Below are 19,093 nucleotides of genomic sequence, written 5' to 3' on the forward strand. Positions count from 1 at the left end.
ATGGGCACCAGATTTATCTTGGGGATGATGAAAATATTTTAGAACAAGACAAAGGTCGTGGATGTACAACACTGAATATACTTAAATGCCACTGAATTTTGCACTTAAAAAAGGCTAATTTTGTTATGTAAATTTCCCATCAATAAAAAAGGGGTAAAGTCTCAAATCACTTATTTCTACCTATAAGAACCTAGGACACCCAAGGTGAGTGATTTCATTACTTGGTCTACTGTTGACTCACTTCCTTACTCCTGGCACATGCCCAAGATAGTCCATCTCAGTCAGTCCTGACCCTCAACAGCCTCCTCCTGCATGATGCCAAACTGTCTCCCACCTGCTAAGATTACTGGCTCTAACACTTACCCTTTTGTGGCATTAACCGAGGCTCCCTAGTGCCTTCTTTCTCTGTGGCCAAGTTCCTGCAACATATTATCACTGATCTAGTTGTTGTTTCCCCTCACTGTACTACTGAAGACCCTAAGGACAAGTGCTGGGGCTCTTCCCTGAGCTCTTTACCTGGTGGTTTCCCTATTCACTTTCTTGCCTTCTCCCAAATTCAAGACCCCCTATACTTAATTCTTTTTTTTTTTTTTTTTTTTTTTTTTTTTTTAGTTGTAGATGGACACAATACCTTTAATTTTTTTAATGTGGTACTGAGGATTGAGCCCAGTGCCTCACACATGTTAGGCAAGTGCCCTACCACTGAGTCACAACCCCAGCCCCTTAATTCTTTATCTATATTTTTTTCTCCTGGCTTCACTTCAAAAAGTTGTTTTTTGTTGTTGTCGGGTTTTTTTTGTTTTTTTTTTTTTGGTATTGGGGATTGAACTTGAGGCACTTGACCACTGAGCCACATCCCCAGCCCTTTGTTGTATTTTATTTAGGGACAGGGTCTCACTGAGTTGGTTAGTGCCTCACTTCTGCTGAGGCTGGCTTTGAACTCAAGATCCTCCTGTCGCAGCCTCTGGAGCTGCTGGGATTACAGGTATGCACCACCAAACCCAGCTCAAAAAGGTTCTTGATCATCGAAATAATCCTTGGCTAAGGACAAGTCTTCCTTGTGCCAAAACTAAATATGACGCATTTTATCAGTTTTTACACTTGTTTGTCTCTACACCAAAAACTATTCAGGAGGTCAAGGCAAGAAGATTTCAAGTTCCAAGGTGGCCTGGGTAACTCAGAGAGATCCAGTCTCAAAATGAAAAATAAAAAGGGCTAGGGATGTGGCTCAGTGGTAGAGTACCCCTGAGATCAATCCCCAGTGCTGAAATGAATGAATATTTCATTTGCTCATGTGCCCAACATTACTGCAGAGAACTCAGAAAGGAGTGCAAGAATACATATAGAAAAGGTATGAAAAAAGAAAACTGAGCTGAGGATGTTGCTCAGTGATAGAGCACTCACCTAGCACATGAGGCCCTGAGTTTAATTCTTAGCATACAAAAAAAAAAAATTAGCAATAACACAAGAAAATTATAAAATGAAAGAAACTCCCAATTAAGAAAATATTATATTTCACAGAGAAAGAACACCTGAAAAAGGACTTCAAAGGTAACAGTCTAGGAAATGGTGAATGGGGAAAAGGAGCAGGGACCCCCATATGGGAATGGGGACACAGCTGCAGTAAAGGACACATGAGGGGAACGTGGGAGATGACTACAGAAGCAGGGCAGGGCCTTACTGTGCAATCCTGAGCCCCAAGGTGAGGAGGACGCACTTAATCCAATTCGACCCTCTGGTAGAGGTTAGGAAAAGATCAGAGACTCGGAGATCTTCTAATCAAGAGACTGCAACAACAGCTCAGGCAGGTCTACCACCATGGTCTATCCAAACCACTTCCAACCTACTTCCACAGCAGCTATGACTTGTCTCCTACACATGGGGTTCCTTGGCATCCTCACAAGTACCTCTCTTCAACACCCTCACTTAAACCACTGCCTATGGTTGGGCGCAGTGGTGCCTACTCTGTAATCCTAGCAACTCAGGAGGACTGAGGCAGGAGGAAAACAAGTTTGAGGCTAGCATGGGCAACTTAGCAAGACACTATCTCAAAAAATAAAAGAGTAAGGGTTGGGGATGTAGCTCAGTGGGTCTAATCGCCAGGACCTCAACAAACAAACAAAAATACAAAAAAACCACACACCCAACCCTGTCTTGAAAGAACAAAAATATTTGTCCTGTGAAACTGATTATAAGCCAATATGATAGAAGAAATAACCTTATGGTACATATTCTTTACAACAAATATGTGAGTTCCCACTGTGTGCCAGGCACTGCTCTAGGCAACAATAATGAAGAAGACAAAGTTTTCATCCCATGGGGCTTATGTTTAGTGGAGGTAACAAGATAAAAACCTCAGAAGAATGCTGTGGAGGAACAACAGAAGAGAATGGAGGATTCCAGAACTTGGGAGGATGGGGAGACCTTTCTGTGCATGGAAAAGGAAACAGCCATGTGATGTGCTTTTTTTTTTTTTTTTTTTTTTTTTTTTTAAGACATTTTACATTAAGAGGAAGAAACAGATTTTGAAGTCACAGAGCTGAGTTCCAGCCCTGGCTCTATCACCTTGTGGCTGAGTGACCTCTTCTAAATTACTGAATCTACTCCTTTTATCCCCATTTTACAGATAAAGTACTGGCTTTGTTATGGGGCTATTTTGTAAGAATTAAATAAAATAATATAAATACCATGCCTGGCACTTAGTATAGGATTTATAAATATTAGCCACTGAGTTATTATATTAGTAGTTTAATCACAACAGTGGTTTAATACTAGATAGAATTTAGCATAAACTGTCTGAAACAAATATGGTCTCCCTTGGTATGTGCAGGGGATTAGTTCCAGGACCCCCATGGATGCCAAAGTCTGTGAATGTTCAAGTCTCTTAAATAACATGATGTAGAATGTATATAACTTATACATATCCCTCTGAATACTCTAAATCACTAGATTATTTATAATACCTAATACAATGGAAATGCTAAGCAAGTAATAGTTATGCTATATTAGGGAATAATATGAAAAAAGTTGATACATGTTCCGTGCAGATGCCATTAAAGATATATTTTTACAGATTTTAAAAATATGGTTGAATTGGTGGATATGGAATCTACCAATACAGAGGGCTAACTGGGAGACATACCACCTCCAAACAGAAAACTGGAGAAAATTTTGTAAAACAGTATTAGGAATCACCTTCATGTGGGGCACAGTGGCACACACCTATAATCCCAGTGATGCAAGAGGCTGAGACAGGATTCTAAATTGGAGGCTAGCCTCAGCAACTTAGTGAGAACCTGTCTCAAAATGAGATAAAAAGGGCTGGGGGGTTGGAGATATAGCTCAGTTGACAGAGTGCTTGTCTCACATGCACAAGGTCCTGGGTTAAATCCCCAGTACCACAAAAAGGGTGGTGGCAGCAAGGGGGGCGGGGGTTGTGGGGGGGTTGGGGATGTGGCTCAGTGGTTAAGTGCCCCTGGCTTCAATCCCCAGTAATACCCCTTTATGTGAAGGAATCACCATCTACACATAAGATGGTTCTACAAGTTGTTTTAACTAAAGCACGAGGCTAACAACTGAATTTTTTTCTTCAATATACAATTAATTTTCACAACTATTTTATCAGAATAACTTCATATCTTTATTCTAGGATAAAAACATAGTATTTTTAATGTTTAACAGAAAAAAACATTAAGAGATATATTTTAGTAGAGCTAATAAGGTAAACCAAGTCAACAAGAGAAACAAGAACTAAGTCTATTCACTTACAGACTGAAAACAAAATTTCTCATTCTCCTATTCTCAAATGACTTAATTCAGAATGAACTAAAGCAGAGAGAAAACATTAGTCCATTCTTCCTTAGGAACCTGCATCACCTATTATTTTGCTGACAAAATCAGATATATGACTTCTACATGATCAACGTGATATTACATTAGCAGAGACACTTTATGAACTGTAATATCTTTGGGTTCCTAAAAGAGAATTTCCCAGTGAACCACTCACTAAGGAAGCTTCTTCAGCAAGATACAGATTTAGATGGACCAGTATCAAGTATTAAGAATACTGGTGGTGGAGGAAAAGGAGAAGGAGAAGGAGAAGAAGGAGAAGGAGAAGGAAGAAGAAGAAGGAGAAAGAAGGAGGAGGAGGAGGAGGAGGAGGAGGAGGAGGAGAAAGGAGGAGAGAGGAGGAGAGAGGAGGGAGGAGGAGGACGAGGAGGAGAAGGAGGAGGAGGAGAAGAAAGAAGGAAGAAGAAGGAAGAAGAAGGAAGAAGGAAGGAGGAAGAAGGAGGAAGGAGGAAGAAGGAGGAGGAGGGGAAGAAGGAGGAGGAGGAGGAGGAAGAGGAGGAGGAGGAGGAGAAGGAGAAGGAGGAGAAGAAGAAGAAGACACAGAGAATCTTTGGTATGTTAGCTACTATAATTGGAATTCAATTCTAATTCTTCAATAACATTTTCAAGGTTGACATCTTAAATATAGGCATATGAAAAACCAAAAGCAATAACAAAAGAAATCTTATTTATATAAAAATTTCTGCTTAAATCTTAAAGTCTAATATTTTGATTTTGAAGTTTATTTCTTAAAACCAGAAAATAATCAGTAGACTGAGCTTGCACTGTTTGAAAGCTGAGGAAGATAACTCCTCAAACAAGCAAGTAATAAATTCACAGAACTCTTCAATCCAAAAGGATCTTAAACAGAGAACCAAAGAGAAAATACGTCTGAAGCTTCCATGGCACATTCCTTCAAGAGCTGGGAGCAAAACTCCATTTCACGTATTGGTTCACTCAAAAGATACCTGCTGGCACTAACTACATAGCCAGGACTGTTAGATGCTGAGGATGTGATGGGGAGCAGACAGGTACTTGTCCCCTACAACTGTGATTCTTGCAGGATGGCAATTTCAAGGCTCCTTCTTATTCTCTGTGCAATCCAAAAAACAAACTCTTCCCCTTCAAAAAGACCACAAACCTACTCAGTGAGTTATTTTCTAGTTCATTCAAATTAAACACAGAATAGCACTAAGTATAGGTTAAAGGCAGAGTCCAGAGCCAGGATGTCCAATTCCAAATGCTGGTTCTGCTACTACTTAGGTGACCTTGGTCTAGCAATTCAACCTCTGTGATTCAGTTTTCTCATCTGAAAAATGGATAACATTATCTCTTAATTTTTATAAGTGAGTTAATATTTGTCAAATGTTTAGAACAATGCCTAGCACCCAAATCTTTCATATAAAGATTATTTGTTACTTATTATTGAAGCTTTTGGTAAATATGCTATATTGTTTAGGGAATATCTAGCTATCTGTTTTGGTAACAAAGCAGGCTGATGCCAGAATTTTCTGGAAGTCCATTTATTTAAACCAGTTGCTACATTTTAGATTATTCTTATGTAGATTAGGGCTTTGGGCATGGGAAAACTAGAAGAGAAAGAGGCAAAGATGATCAGTTCACTGTTTGGTTCCAGTGCTCCAATTCCTTTCCATCACCAGCTCTCCTTGGGGTCAGAACCTTCTCTCAACTGTATACCATGCCTCTTCCCAAAACCCTTTCTGTTTATGAGAGTCAAGGGCCCAGGTTTAAAGGCCATCACAAGCTATCCCCACCTTACTCTTATGTCCCTTGGGCCATGCTCCCTTTTGACTTCCTCTCCCTTTAGAACCCCTGCCCCAAAAGCCACAATATGCCACACACTTTTGAGCCCTGGCTCTTGATGCACCTATCCTTGGAATTCTCCTTCCTTCCTCCTCCCACCTGTTCATCTCTCCTGTTCATCCTTCAAGGCCTGCCTACCCTATGTCCCCTCCTCTACAGCCTTCTGATATTTTTACCTTACTCAGGAATAACTAACTGCCTCTCTTTCCTGGTTCTTCCCCTCGTTTTCTGGCTACACCACTGTTATGGCCTAATAGAACCATTATAGGTATTACAAATGTAAATTTTCTGACTGACTCTCCCAGAGACATTGACTCTAGGGAAAGAGAAGATATTTAATTTTTGTGTGTCTTGTGCCTTGTGTGTCTTGGTACCTACTTAGCAATCTTGGCTGAAGTGAAATATTCTCTTTTTATTTCTCTGATGTTTTTCCCTTCCACAGGCTTCATATGGCCTGTCCCCCTTATCTTTAGGGGAAGCCAACTTCCAATACATGTGCTAGCCAATGTAGTGTTTTTTGTTTTGTTCTGTTTAAGAGACATTTAATCACCGATGTAGACTACAATATTCTTCGAACTTTTTCCTATGGTGTATGCTATAACTTAAGTCCACTTTCACATGGTCTTCAACCACAAGGAGAAAAACTTACCCATCTAATTTAATTAATTTTCTGTGATGCCAAGTATCAAACCCAGGAAACTAGCACGTGTGTTCGAACATTAAGCTAACCCCTCAGGTCCCCTCCCATTATGCTGAAACTTATCAACAGTCCTCAAACTTGCAACCCTCCTGCCTCAACCTCTCGAATTGCTGGGATTACAGGTGTGCATCACTGCACTCTGCTCTTTATGGATTTTAGTTGCTCTTAGGAACACTTCACAAGTTTTCCACAACAAATCCACATTCAAAATTACTTTACTATGTGAAAGAGCATGGTGGCCATCTAAGAATATATAAGCATGGTGCAACAGACATTTCCTATATCAACTGTAACATATGAACTGCACTACCTATAGTAAGGTTAAAAACAGGCAGAGGGTAAGGGATTCCAGGGCAGAGATTCACAAGCAAAATGGTACACTCACTCTAAATGCACTGACAGACAACAAAAGAGCTACTGGGGCTATAAAATAAAGCAAAACAGCCCTAACCAGAAGGAACTCAGAGTGTGGTCAAAGAGTGTATGAAAATATTATCTGAGACACTTTGCAGTTAAAAAAAAAAATTAATGAAGGTACCCCAGAAATAATACAAGAAGAGATGTTCCAGCTGGAGCTGGGAAGAGGATGACCCTCACTCCCAGCCCTCACATACTGTAGTAAACATGCCTCTGCAGATCTGAAGCAACCCAGCACTTAAGGGATGAGTACTCCCTGCCTTATTCCGCTATTTTGACACAACACTTAATACATTGCATCTACCTGCACAGTGAATGCTACATAAGTATTTGTTAAATGAAACATGAAGGCTCTGGAATAAGTTACAAGTCACCAGGTCTAATAATGAATGGCGATGGCAGGTGTGCAGGGGTGGGGGTGGGGCTGAAATTGCCAGACACTGACCAGTTCCTCTAAAATCCCAGGAGGTAGAACACTCATCTTAACCACTTTTTACTTTCCTCCTGCAATTTTTTTTCCTTAGTCAGCTCTATCTGCTGCCACAGCAGTTTCTTCAAATCTTTCCTGCTTTCTTCAAAACTTCCAGTTCTGCTTCCCCCTCCTCCACAACAGAGGACCTTTGCAGCGCACACAACAGCAGTCCTTAGGTCCCTGCCCAGTGCATCCTATTTCCCGCCCACCTCTGGCTTGCCAAGGGAGGAGAGAATCTTAAGATCCAAAGCCAACTGCCCTGGATCACCCTGAGTTCCCTGGAAGGTCCTCAGTGCTGTCCTTTGTGCTGGCTCCTTCCCATCAGAACTTAACACATGCTCTTCTTCTGACCCAGACTCTCCCTGCAGCTATTTTTTACTTTTCAATTGCCAGACTTGGGGAAGGTTGGACTCCAACCTTACTGCTCCATCTCCTCATCACACTTCCTCATCAGCACACAGCAATCTGGCTCTGGTTTCCTCTCCTCCCCAGAAGATGCTCCCTCCCCACCCAACTGGTGTTTCTCAGTCATCTTATTCACCGCCTCTGATGTAAAACACACTCTTTCCTCGCCTTGCTCTCTGGGTTTTCCTCCTGCTCCCTTAAATGTTCCTCCGAGTTTTGTCCTGAGCCCTTGAGCACTTGTCATCGTTAGCAACAATAACATAACTCCTTGGCAGGGAGGGTGTTCTAAAACTACAAAACCTTCTAGCTCCGATGTAAGTCCCCATTACTGGCTAGAAATGCCCATCACTCAGGCAGGAAACACGAAAGGAACCACTTCTCTACCTAGTCACACTGCTTATTTACCTGAGAGCCATCTCATACACTCCAGGCTGGAATTATTACATATGCATGAACCCCCAAGTCATAATCTATAGTCCAGTTACTTCACCTAAATGTTAGATCTGTGCTCAAACATGTGCTGCCTTGCAAGCATCTCAACTTTTAAGTTCTAAAACTAAATTTACACTTTATACCCCACTTCAATCTTTTGGTCACTGTTTTCTACTGCAGTGCACGGCACCCTCACCACCTAGCCTCCTTCACCAGAAGCCTGAATTCTCCCTGGCCCCTCCCACCTAAGTCCATCAACAGCTCTCATTCCATCACCACCATCCTCAGTGACTTCACTCAAGTCAACAGGTCTAGCCCAGGAGGACAAGTAAATTTCATAAAGATGGGAGAGGCTACATATTCCAGGCAGAGGGAGGAGCCAAGTAAAAACATCCTATGACAGAAATTAGCTTGGGGAGTTCAAGAAACAGGTGGTCACTGAGGCTAGAGCTTGGGGAACCAGAAGGAGACCAAGTCAAATGGGGCCTTGTTGAACACCACAAAAGCAAAAGCAAGCCCTGGGACACTTTAGGATGGAAACTGACATAAGCCAAATTGAATTTCTTAATGATCACTTTAGAGGATAAATGGAAAAAACAGTTTGGGAGAAGGGTAAAATTAGGGAATAGGAGAAACTTTCGGAAATACGATAGTCCAGGTAAGAGGGAATGGTGCTTGAGATGGGAAGAACAAACTCAGGATATATTTTGGAACCCAGGATAATTCATTCCTAGGTTGTTTTTAGGTCTAAATAACATGTACCACAAATATATACCGTATATTTAATCACTTTTGGTGAATGCCACCAAGACCCAGAGCATTGCCATCACTCTATAAAATTCCCAGTCAATCCTCTTCCACCCAAAAAGGAACATTCCATTCCTAGTAGCATAGGTGAGTTCTGCCTATTCTAGAATGTCTTACAAGTAAGGATCACCTGTTATGTACTATTTTTGTGTCTGGCTCTTCACTTGCATATTTGTGAGATCAATCCTTATTACATGTATCAGTAGTTTGTTACTTTTTATTGCTGAGTGACCTTCCATTGAGTGCATGTACCAGGGTGTTTGTTCTGTTGATGGACATGTGGACTGTTTCCAGTGATTTGGTTATTATGAATACAACTGCTATGAACATTCTTGTATAAATCATATTTATGAACATTTTCATTTTTCCTCTAACACCTAAAAATGAAAACTGCCAGATCATCAATACATGTTCAACTTTTTAATAAAATGCCAAAGAGTTTCCCAAAGTGGTTACATCCTTTCATACTGCCATAAGGAGTGTATTCAAGTTCCAGCTGCCAACTGCTAGGTGTTTTGTTTGAATAATTTCACTTATGCCACAACCAGACTCACATTCCTTCAGTAATCCAGATGCATGTCTTTATACACACACATACACACAGTTTTAAAGAACTCTGTAGATGTGCTCCAAGTATACTTTTTCTTTTTATCCCATCCCTTTTGCTGCTTATCTCATGGATGGTATTTATTCATTCAACAAATATCCTGAAAGATGAAAAAAGGCTGGGCTGGCTTCAGTGTTCTAGACAGAGGAAGCAGCATATAAGATTTCATCTCACTCCAATTACAATGGGTATTATCAAGGATAAAAGCAAAAACAGGTGTTGGCGAGGATGTGGGGGAAAAGGTACAATCACACATTGCTGGTGTGATTGCAAATTGGTGCAGCCACTCTGGAAAGCAGCAGAAAACATGGAATGGAACCACCATTTGACCCAGCTATCCCCACTCCTTGGCCTATACCCAAAGGACTTAAAATCAGCATACTACAGTGATGCAGCCACATCAATGTTTATAGCAGCTTAATTCACAATAGCTAGATTGTGGAACCAGCCTAGACGCCCTTCAACAGATAAAGGATAAACAATGGAATTGCCACACCCTCCTTGCTGCCCTCACCTTTTACTAGAACACTGTGGTGGCCTCTTAACATGGCCTCCTTATTTCTGCTCATGTCTGCCACTATTCTGCGTTGCCCAGAGCAGCCAAGAGTCATCTGTCTCTTTCCTGCTTAAAATCCCATAATGGTTTCCCTTAGCACTTTGAAGAGAGTCCAGAGTTCTTGTGGTTCACAGGCCCTGAATAACCTGGCCCCTGCTACCTCTCTGATTGCCTATGGCTTGTTGTGGTGTTCAACAAGCCATAAAGAATAAAAATATGGCATTTGCAGGTAAATGGATGGAGTTAGAGAGTATCATGCTAAGTGAGATAAGCCAATCCCAAAAAACCAAAGGCCAAATGTTTTCTGATTAAGTGAATCATGATACATAATGAGGGTTGGGGGGAGGTAAGGGAAGAATGGAGGAAGGATGGATTGTGTAGAGGGACATGAGGGGTGGGGAGAGGGTGGGGAGAAGGAAAGATAATGGAATGAGACAAACATCATTACCCTTTGTACATGTATGATTACACAAATGGTGTGACTCTACTCCATGTACAATCAGAGAAAAGTTGTACCCCATTTGTGTACTATAAAAAACAACAACAAAAAGTTCCTCAAGTGGGAAAGAGCTTGGTATCTTTAAGGAATTGGAGGAAAGTGAGTGTAGTTGGAGGACAGTGAGCAAAAACAGGAGAGGCAATCAGAGAGGTAGCAGGGGCCAGGTTATTCAGGGTCTGTGAACCATAAGAACTCTGGACTCTCTTCAAAGTGCTAAGGGAAACCATTATGGGATTTTAAGCAGGAAAGAGACAGATGACTCTTGGCTGCTCTGGGCAACGCAGAATAGAGGCAGACGTGAGCAGAAATAAGGAGGCCATGTTAAGAGGCCACCACAGTGTTCTAGTAAAAGGTGAGGGCAGCAAGGAGGGTAGTAGCAGTCGGGATAAAAGAAATGTCATTATGGAAGTCGTATCAGAGATGGCACTGACAATAACTGGGTGGAGGATTAGGGGGTGGTGAGAGAAAAGAAGGAATCTGATTTGAAAAACTGGGTGGATGGTTGTACTACTCATGCAGAAGGGAGCAACCTTCAGTGCTCAGTTTTGGACTTAAGGAGCTTGAGATACCAGTGAGAATCCCAAGCTGTGAGTCAAGCAAGAGTTGGGGAAGCTGAGAAGGAGCTAGCTAAAGATATTAAAGTGGACATCAGCAGCTTATGGAGAATCATGAGTGGTCAAGGCTATCCAAGATCTCCCAGCATGAGAGTTCAATGAAAAAAGAGGGTCCAGAGAATACCAAGGGTCAAGCCAAAGGGTCAAGGAAAGGAACAAGTCACCGAGGTGAGAAAAGACAACCAAGAGGAAGCACAAGCTCCTTCCCTGAGAAGCCTCCAGGGAAGTTTCAAGACAGGGTTACTGCTTGATACAGCACCTTGTATTCTGTCAGAGCACTTCTGATAACCCTGTTTACTCACCCTTCTCTCCTGGGCAGGTATTTGAGGACATAAAATCAATAGCATCAGTAAGAAAGAGCCCTGTTCCAGTCTAGCATCTTGGCAACATAGCACAATATGGAACATCTGCTAACAGTCAGTGACCAATCTCTGAGCACCACCCACCAGTGATGCACTCTAGCATATACTTTGCCATTTTAATTTCTTTTCCCAATAGCTCAAGGTGGCCTTTAATTCCATTTTACAGATGAGCAGACTATGGCTTAGGCAAAATGCCCAAAGCCACCATGAGAAAGTGATGTAGCCAGGCTGAGGGTGCACATCCTCCTTACCATGCTCTGCTGCCTCCACAAGGTACCCATCACATGGACTCCCTACAGTAAGTATGCTTTCTAACATTGCCACCAAAGGGATACCCAATCTGCCCCCAGGTAACTGGGCTACCACAGCACTAAGTCAGGGAAATGCCTAGCAAAGTACCCCTGTACTTTTCAAAAACCCTATTCTTGCCAGGCACAGTGAACGTTCTCCAGGCTCCTGAAGCAATGCTTGGCACTCACGGCATTCCCTGTTGCTGTTATTGTTGCTGTACTGGGGAACCCAGTAGGATGCTACCACTGGGCTACATCCCCAGCTGTGTATGCTACCATGCCCAGCCTTACTTAAAGCATTTCTAACTGAAGAGGTGAAACCCAGGCTTCCCTGAAACTGAGATCTGGAAGGAAAAGAACTTAGAACTACTGGGACCATAACTCCTTTGAATTCTAGAACTCAATTTTAATCACATATCAGAAGTTGCCCTCACATCTAGATGGCTCACTTTAATTGAACAACTAATGCTGAACATGACAAAGGAAGGTTGACCATGTCATCCATTGTGGACCTAGAGAAACCACTGGGGCTAGAAAGCCAACACTACACATCTTTGTGAAAAATAACAATGACACAATTTTCTTTGTCCATACGCTGCTTTATATTGATGTGCCTACTCTCCCTTAATTTCTTAAGATTGTAACTACATGGGCTTTTTAAAATTTCTAAGTACATTAGAACCCAAAGGCTTCCTTTTTCTACTCAGGAGCCACTGTCAACGTTCAGTGATCTGGTGAGAGCATGGGGTGTGGTGGAAAGAACAGTGACCTAGTTAGTGAAGAACAGGGTCCTCCCCTTGACCCCGTCAGAGAAGCACTGCATGACTCTGAGAAAGTGACCACCTCTTGGTGTCAGATCTTCTGAGTTATAAAGCCAAAGGGTTAGTGTAGACAATTGCCTTGGTGTCTTCCAGCTCTAAAATGTTGTAATCAGGGTATGGCAAGAATGGGAAAAGGCATGCTGGATGTCAGCTGGCCAGGAAAGACAAGGGGTAACAAGAGGTCTGCCCTGTACTGCTTCCTCCCCTACCAGAGCTTCTGCTCAGAGCTACCCTGCTTCCCTCAAAATCCTCTCACTCAAGTTCCACTTGGTCTCTTGGGATCCTCTGTTGAACCAATACCTAGCAAAATGCCCTAAATACAGAAGTCACTAGTGTTTGCTGGCTTCAAGTGTAGCTTTAATAAAATACAGTGCTTGTAATATTCCAATTCAATTCTTCCAAAAAGGAATATAAAAAGAAGCAAAGGATGTTTCCGATCTAGCCTAATATTCACCAATTTTATAACACATCTGCATTTTAAAAATCAGGACAATTAAGAAAAAAAGCAGACAACATTCTCTGTCTGTTGCTAGCCTTTACAGGGTACCACTAATGATCTCCCTGAAGTTCTACTGACCAGGTCCCTATCCACAAAACATGAAGACATAAACAGAGGGAAGACTTCCACCAGCCCCTTCCATCCTTCAGATTACCTTCTCTAGAGGATCAGGCTAAAGCAAATTATTTACTTTAATGCTATTCTCATTCATCCTATGCATCATATTTGACTGCCCTGCTGGCAGAAAAAGCTTCAGAACAAGGAACATCTTTGAGAACCCTCTGAAGTAGTGCTCTAAGTCTCTACATTTTTTTTTTGAACTCTCTTCACAGCTATTATTACCACCCAACATTCTTACATATTTAATGTCTGCAGTTCATCTCCAGAAAAGGCTCCTCTATCTTTCCCACCACTGCCTCTTCCATGCTTCTTGAGGTGCCTATAAGCATTGGTTATTGAAAATTAGAATATACACAGGAGGACCTTAATCCACACTCAGGGAAGTGACGTTCAAACATGGAAATCATCTTCCCACCGAGCTAATATTCAAGTGTTCCATGGAACTGCTACCCTTTTCCTACAGAACAATCTGTATGCATACTGCAATGAGGATATTTTCCCCAGTAACTAAGGTCTTTTCCTTAATTCTACATAAAGATGCCTCAGATGATAAGCCACACATATACCAACAACTCATGTTTGTAGTGCATCTTCCTGCCAGGTGGTGCAAACCTGCATAGTTGAGAGCCAGCATAGTTGAGAGTCCTGTGTTTGTTGTCATAAGAACAACAGTATGGGTGAAAAGGACTAATACTCAGGATGTAGCTCAGTGGTAGAGTACCTGCCTACCATGCATGAGGCCCTGGGACCCAACCCCAGCATGGGGGATGAGGGGCAGGACATTCAAGAGCCTAATAAAATTATACTCTACTGTGAAACCCTTGACTTCAGTATATTTCAAATGTATAACTCTGATGTACTGTTTTCCTCCAAAATAAAATATTATTTTATCATTTGGCTCGGTTACTTTTTTTTTTTTTTTATTTTAACCTTCACAAAAAGAGTATGAAGAAAGCAATGCTGGAAGTCCCAGGTAGATGGAATGATGGCTAAAGTGCCATGAACACAAAGCCCCCAAGAGGAAGTGTGCTTAAGTCATACTGAGGAAAGGACTGTCTTTTGTAAATCTATGTACTGAGTCTCATCTGGTCAAAGTAAAAGCAGCCACAGTGTGATTCCTATGCACTGTAAACCACTATCAGACAGGAAGACAGACAGTCCTTTATGTAATACATCACTCTTTGAGTTGATATAAAAGTTTTCAGCTCAAGATAGAATGGCAGAATTGGGTATAACAGAGAAACTTCTTAGAGATTAAATCTCAGGCACACTGGCCAAACTAGCTAGGTAGAAGGAACGTCAAAGTTCAGAAAACTCCCAGGGGCCACAAAAGTAAAAGCAGTCACAAAAACCATGCTTTCCAGTATTTTGCCCAAGTTCAGGTTTCAGGTTCATCAAAGCTTTAAAAAAAAAAAAAAAAAAAAAAAGAGGTGGGGACAGCAGGAAGATAAAGATTCCAGAATCACATCTATCAAGAGGAGGGCTACATCCAGGTCCTGACTCTCCCTAGTTTTGTAACTTCTGAGGAAAAGGGAAGTTGATCTACTTCTGGGGTCTGTTGGATGGCTATTGTAAGACAATTCAAAATACCTTGGACAATCAGGTATGGCTGATGCATGCCTGTAATCCCAGGGACTTGGGAGGCTAAGGTAGGAAGACCACAAGTTTGAGGTCTGCCTCAGCAACTAAGCGAGACCCTAAATACCTTATGAGACCCTGACTTGAAATAAAAAATAAAAAAGAGCTGGGAATGTGACTCAGTGATAAAGCGCCTCTGGGTTCAAGTCCCTAGTACCAAAAAAACAAAACAACAAAACACCTTGGACACAGCCTAGCATGTATTTGTGGCATTTTGTTTTGTTTTGGTTTTGTACTGGGGATTGAACCCAGGAGTAACATGCCCATCCCTTTTTAATTTTTTTATTTTGAGATAGGGTCTGTAGTTAAATTGCTGAGGCTGGCCTCAAACCTGTGATCCTCCTGCCTCAGCCTCCCAAGTCACTAAAAATACAGGCATGCACCACCACAACTGTCAGTTTTGTGTTTTTTTAATACAACTATTAGCATCCTTTTCTACCCTAAAAGTCCAATTCTAATTTCCTGGTCAAAACAGATGTGATCATGCCAACTGCATTCCCTTTTATTTTTTAAGAGTTAAGAAAAGGGTATACTGCTAAAAGGTTATGAACCTTAAAAGCCCAAGTTTCCCAACAACTTACTTAAATTTAGCAGCCTTTGCTCACGTACATACACAATTACCTCGGTAGAATAATAAGTTTCCCCATAAGGTATAAGATGAGCATAATATACACATGGGAATGTGATAAGTACTTATAAGTTTGAGTAACTAGGGTTGTTTAAACAGACGGTTTGAGTAACTAGGGTTGGTTTGAACTGCACACATCATAATTCAAATTCTAATAGAGTAATTGCTTATTTGGAAAATTCCAAATAATTCATCTGTGTAACCATAAAAAAAGTGACTAAGTATGTGATAAGCCTGCTAGCACGAAAGAAAACCTCTACCAACCCATCTCCAAAACTGTCATCAGGAGCACAGCCCCCAAACACACTAAAATCCTTCTGGAAACCATGCAGACTGAGTAAAAAATGAATCTAAGAAAGGCATATTACCACATTAGGTACATGTCCCTTGAGCATCACTAAAAAATTTAAGACAAGACCAAATTCTGAGGCTGGTCTAGAAGTACTTACCAGTCAAAAGCATGGCCTAAGGCCCTCACACACCATAAAATAAGTGAAACTAATTGGGGTTCTTCAGCATCTGTGAGGCGGCATCTTGCTACCATTAAGGGATAAATCGGGGATGCAAATAATTAGTGCACCCTGAAGTGACAGTTAATTCCTCTAGCCTACCATTTCACAGGAGATTTTATGAAAGTCTACTTCACCCCTACTGAGAATACCAAAGCTGGAAATCTAGCCACATGCCCCACTGAAAGAACTTTAAATAAGATGTCTTCACAATCCCCAGCACAGAAAGATCGTTGAACATACACAAACCCAATCACACACTAGCCACGCTCGCCAAGTATTCAAACATTTTCTGAAATCTTCTTTCTGATAACTCTTTCATAAAGAAAAAAATATATAAGGCACACTCGGCAGAGAACAGAATAACAATACTGTACGCTTTTTGTTCTGAAGCACAGAACAGCACCTGGGATTTGAAGAAAGACTACCCTGACCAAGTTTTATGCTCTAGAAGAATAGGCTGGAAGCTAAAGAGTTGTTTTTTCAAAGTCATGTAAGGTACACCTTGCATTTCTCAGAAAAGTTACCTATGGTCAAATGAAAGCACAAAACAGGTGAGCCCCAAAAACAAACGAAATAACCCCAAGCCAGTCATTCAACGAGTAAGGAAACTGGGGCCTTGGGAGGGTAGGTAACTTGCCCTGGGTTACAGTTTATTTGGTGGTAAAGCTGGAAGCAGAATCCTGGTCTCCCAGGTTGGAATTTAGTGGTTTCCTATCCACGAAGCTGCCACCCCACGTTAAGATGTTTTATAAAACTCTTCACTGAGGCTGTTAACATAAGGGTCCAATTATCATTCAAAGATCAGCCTGTTAGATAATAGCTCAAAAATTCCATCCATTTTACAGCATTTATCAGAGTCATCTAATCTCCTAGGGCAAAGAGAAGCAGAGGAAAGGGGGAAATCCTAATTTTGATCTGTCCCCTAAGGGCAAACCACAGGGCAGGCTAGAGAAGCGCCGACACCCCCACCCACAGCCCGAGGGCGGCCGCTCCTCGCCACCGCCGCCCAGCGCACCGAATTCCACTCCCATCCCGGCGCACACAACATTCCACCGCCCGCCGCTGCCCGAGCGGGCCGGCAACTCTCCCGCAACCACCACTCGGCCCGCAAGGAGGGATGGGGCGCCCAGAGCCGCAGGTCCGCACGCCCGCCCGCTCGCAGAGCCCGCCGCGCACGCACCGCGCTGCCTCCCGGGCGGCCGAGCGGAGAGCGCCCCACAGGAAGTGTGTCCTGCGCCCGCAGCTCGCGCGCCGGCGGGTACCTGTCCTCCGCCGCCGGCAGGCGAGCAGCCGCCGCGTCCACATGGCCTCAGGTGCTCCAGGCCCGCGGCCCCGCGCTCCGACTCCGGGGCGCCCCGCGCCGCTCCACCCGCGCGGCCCCTCCCCGCCCGGTCCTCCGTCCCGCCGGCCTCGCCTGCAGCCCGCAGCGAAGAGGCCAGCGCCGCGGGTCCCCCCGGGGCCGCCGCGGGCCCGGGCAGTGGCGCGCACCCGCGGCCCCCAGCGCCGCCCGCTCACAACACGCCGCCTTTGCACCCAAGGCCGCGACCAGCAGGTACCTCCTCCCCGCGCCCTCGGGCTGTCCCGGCCCCGCCGGACCCCTCACCCCCGAGGCCAGCCGGGCCCCTTCCCCGCGGCGCTGCCAAGCCGGCCCCGGACCCCGCAGTCCCCGGCCGGGCAGTCCCCTCATCACCCCCCGGCCCCGGCCCGGACTCCGGGGGAATCCCACTCCCAGGTCGGGCCAGGCAGAGACCCCTGCGCCGGCCGCGCGGGCAGACAGCGCGGCCGAGCCCCGGGCCGACCCCTCCCCCGGCCCGGGCGGCGGTTACCTGCGGGAGCCCCCCCGCCCCGTCCCTCGGCCTCCGCCGGGGGCGGGAGGGGAGGGAGCGGCGGCGGGCGGCGCGGCGCGGTGTGGGGGTGGGGGTGCCTCCGCCGCCTCCAGCTCGGACGCCCGGGCCGGCGGCGGGGCGGGCCGGGGCCGCGGCCCCTCGAGGCTCGCTCCGGCCCGCGCGCTCGCTCGCTCGCTCCCCGGTCGGGCACGCCTCAGGGTGGGCTCCCCCGGCGAAGGCCGCGGCCGCCTCGCAGGGGCCGAAGGCGGCTCGGCTCGGGGTTTTTTCTCTCCATTCTCCCAACACACAGGAAATAACAGAGCGTCAGGTGACGGCGCGCGGCCAATGGGGAGGCTTCCGGCCGCGGCGCGCGGGCGGGCGGGCGGGCGCGCGGCGGGGGCGGGGCGCCGGGGGCGGGGCCGGCGCGCGCGTGCCCACCCGCGTGCGGCGGCGTCGAGGCCTGCGCGCACCGCGCGGAGGCCCTGGAGACCCCCGCGTGGCTGCCGGGGTCGCGCGGGGTGTCTCTGCCGCCGCGGAGCGCAGCACGCCGCCCCCGGTGCCATCTAGGCCCGCCGCGCGGGGCCGTCTTGGGGGTGGCCGGGAGCCAACTTTCTGGGGAGGTTGGTGGCTGGAGTCTCACTGGGATTTCTGGAGTTCCCTGGAGCCTCCGATGCCAGAGTCACGCCTTCGGCAGCCTGGGAAGGCCGCCGGCGAGGGCCGGGCCTCCTCCCGGCAACTGTCAACTGTGTAGTCGGCGGGCACAGAAGCCCGCTCCTGACAGCCAAGCACCCTTGGCCCTGGGCCGCCTGGTTCTCTTGCCTCAGCTCCATGGCGCCCGTTTCCTTGAGTGAACGACTTGCTCCCTCTGAGCCTCTTTTTCCACCGCAGTAAAAGCGAGGGGCAGCGGGAGGGAGACGGGGCTACCCACCTCACTGCAAAACAGACCTCCACAAATGCCGGTTGACTTCAGCTGCGGTGCTGGGCAGCGGCAGTGTCTGGTAGGCTGGACCCAGCGTCCGGGGCTGACTTGGAGGTTCGCAGTGCCTCTGCCTCAGCCCCTGCCCAGCCTTCCTTTGCAAACTTGAAATTTTTTTCCCCTAAGAAAATCTGTTGTAGAACAACCACTGTGTGCATGTTGGTGCCTTGTGACCCCTCTAACGAAGTGAGGCCGTAGGGATGGGATGTGTTTGGAGTATGTGTATCCTGCCCCATACTGGCCCAGTGACCTGGCCAAAT

General features: G+C 45.2%; 1 protein-coding gene across 3 annotated transcripts in view; it reads right to left on the bottom strand.

The window, feature by feature from the left end:
* Positions 1 to 18,153, bottom strand: part of Tcf20 (transcription factor 20) — a 90,526-nt gene extending 72,373 nt beyond the window's left edge. For all 3 annotated transcript variants that reach the window (XM_047549168.1, XM_047549167.1, XM_047549165.1), the window contains exon 1: positions 17,858 to 18,153. The gene's annotated coding sequence lies outside the window, so the exon portion shown is untranslated. The remainder of the gene's footprint in view (positions 1 to 17,857) is intronic.
* Positions 18,154 to 19,093: the final 940 nt, after the last annotated feature.

This window comes from Sciurus carolinensis, chromosome 4 (assembly GCF_902686445.1).
Source record: "Sciurus carolinensis chromosome 4, mSciCar1.2, whole genome shotgun sequence".
NCBI classification, from domain to species: domain Eukaryota; kingdom Metazoa; phylum Chordata; class Mammalia; order Rodentia; family Sciuridae; genus Sciurus; species Sciurus carolinensis.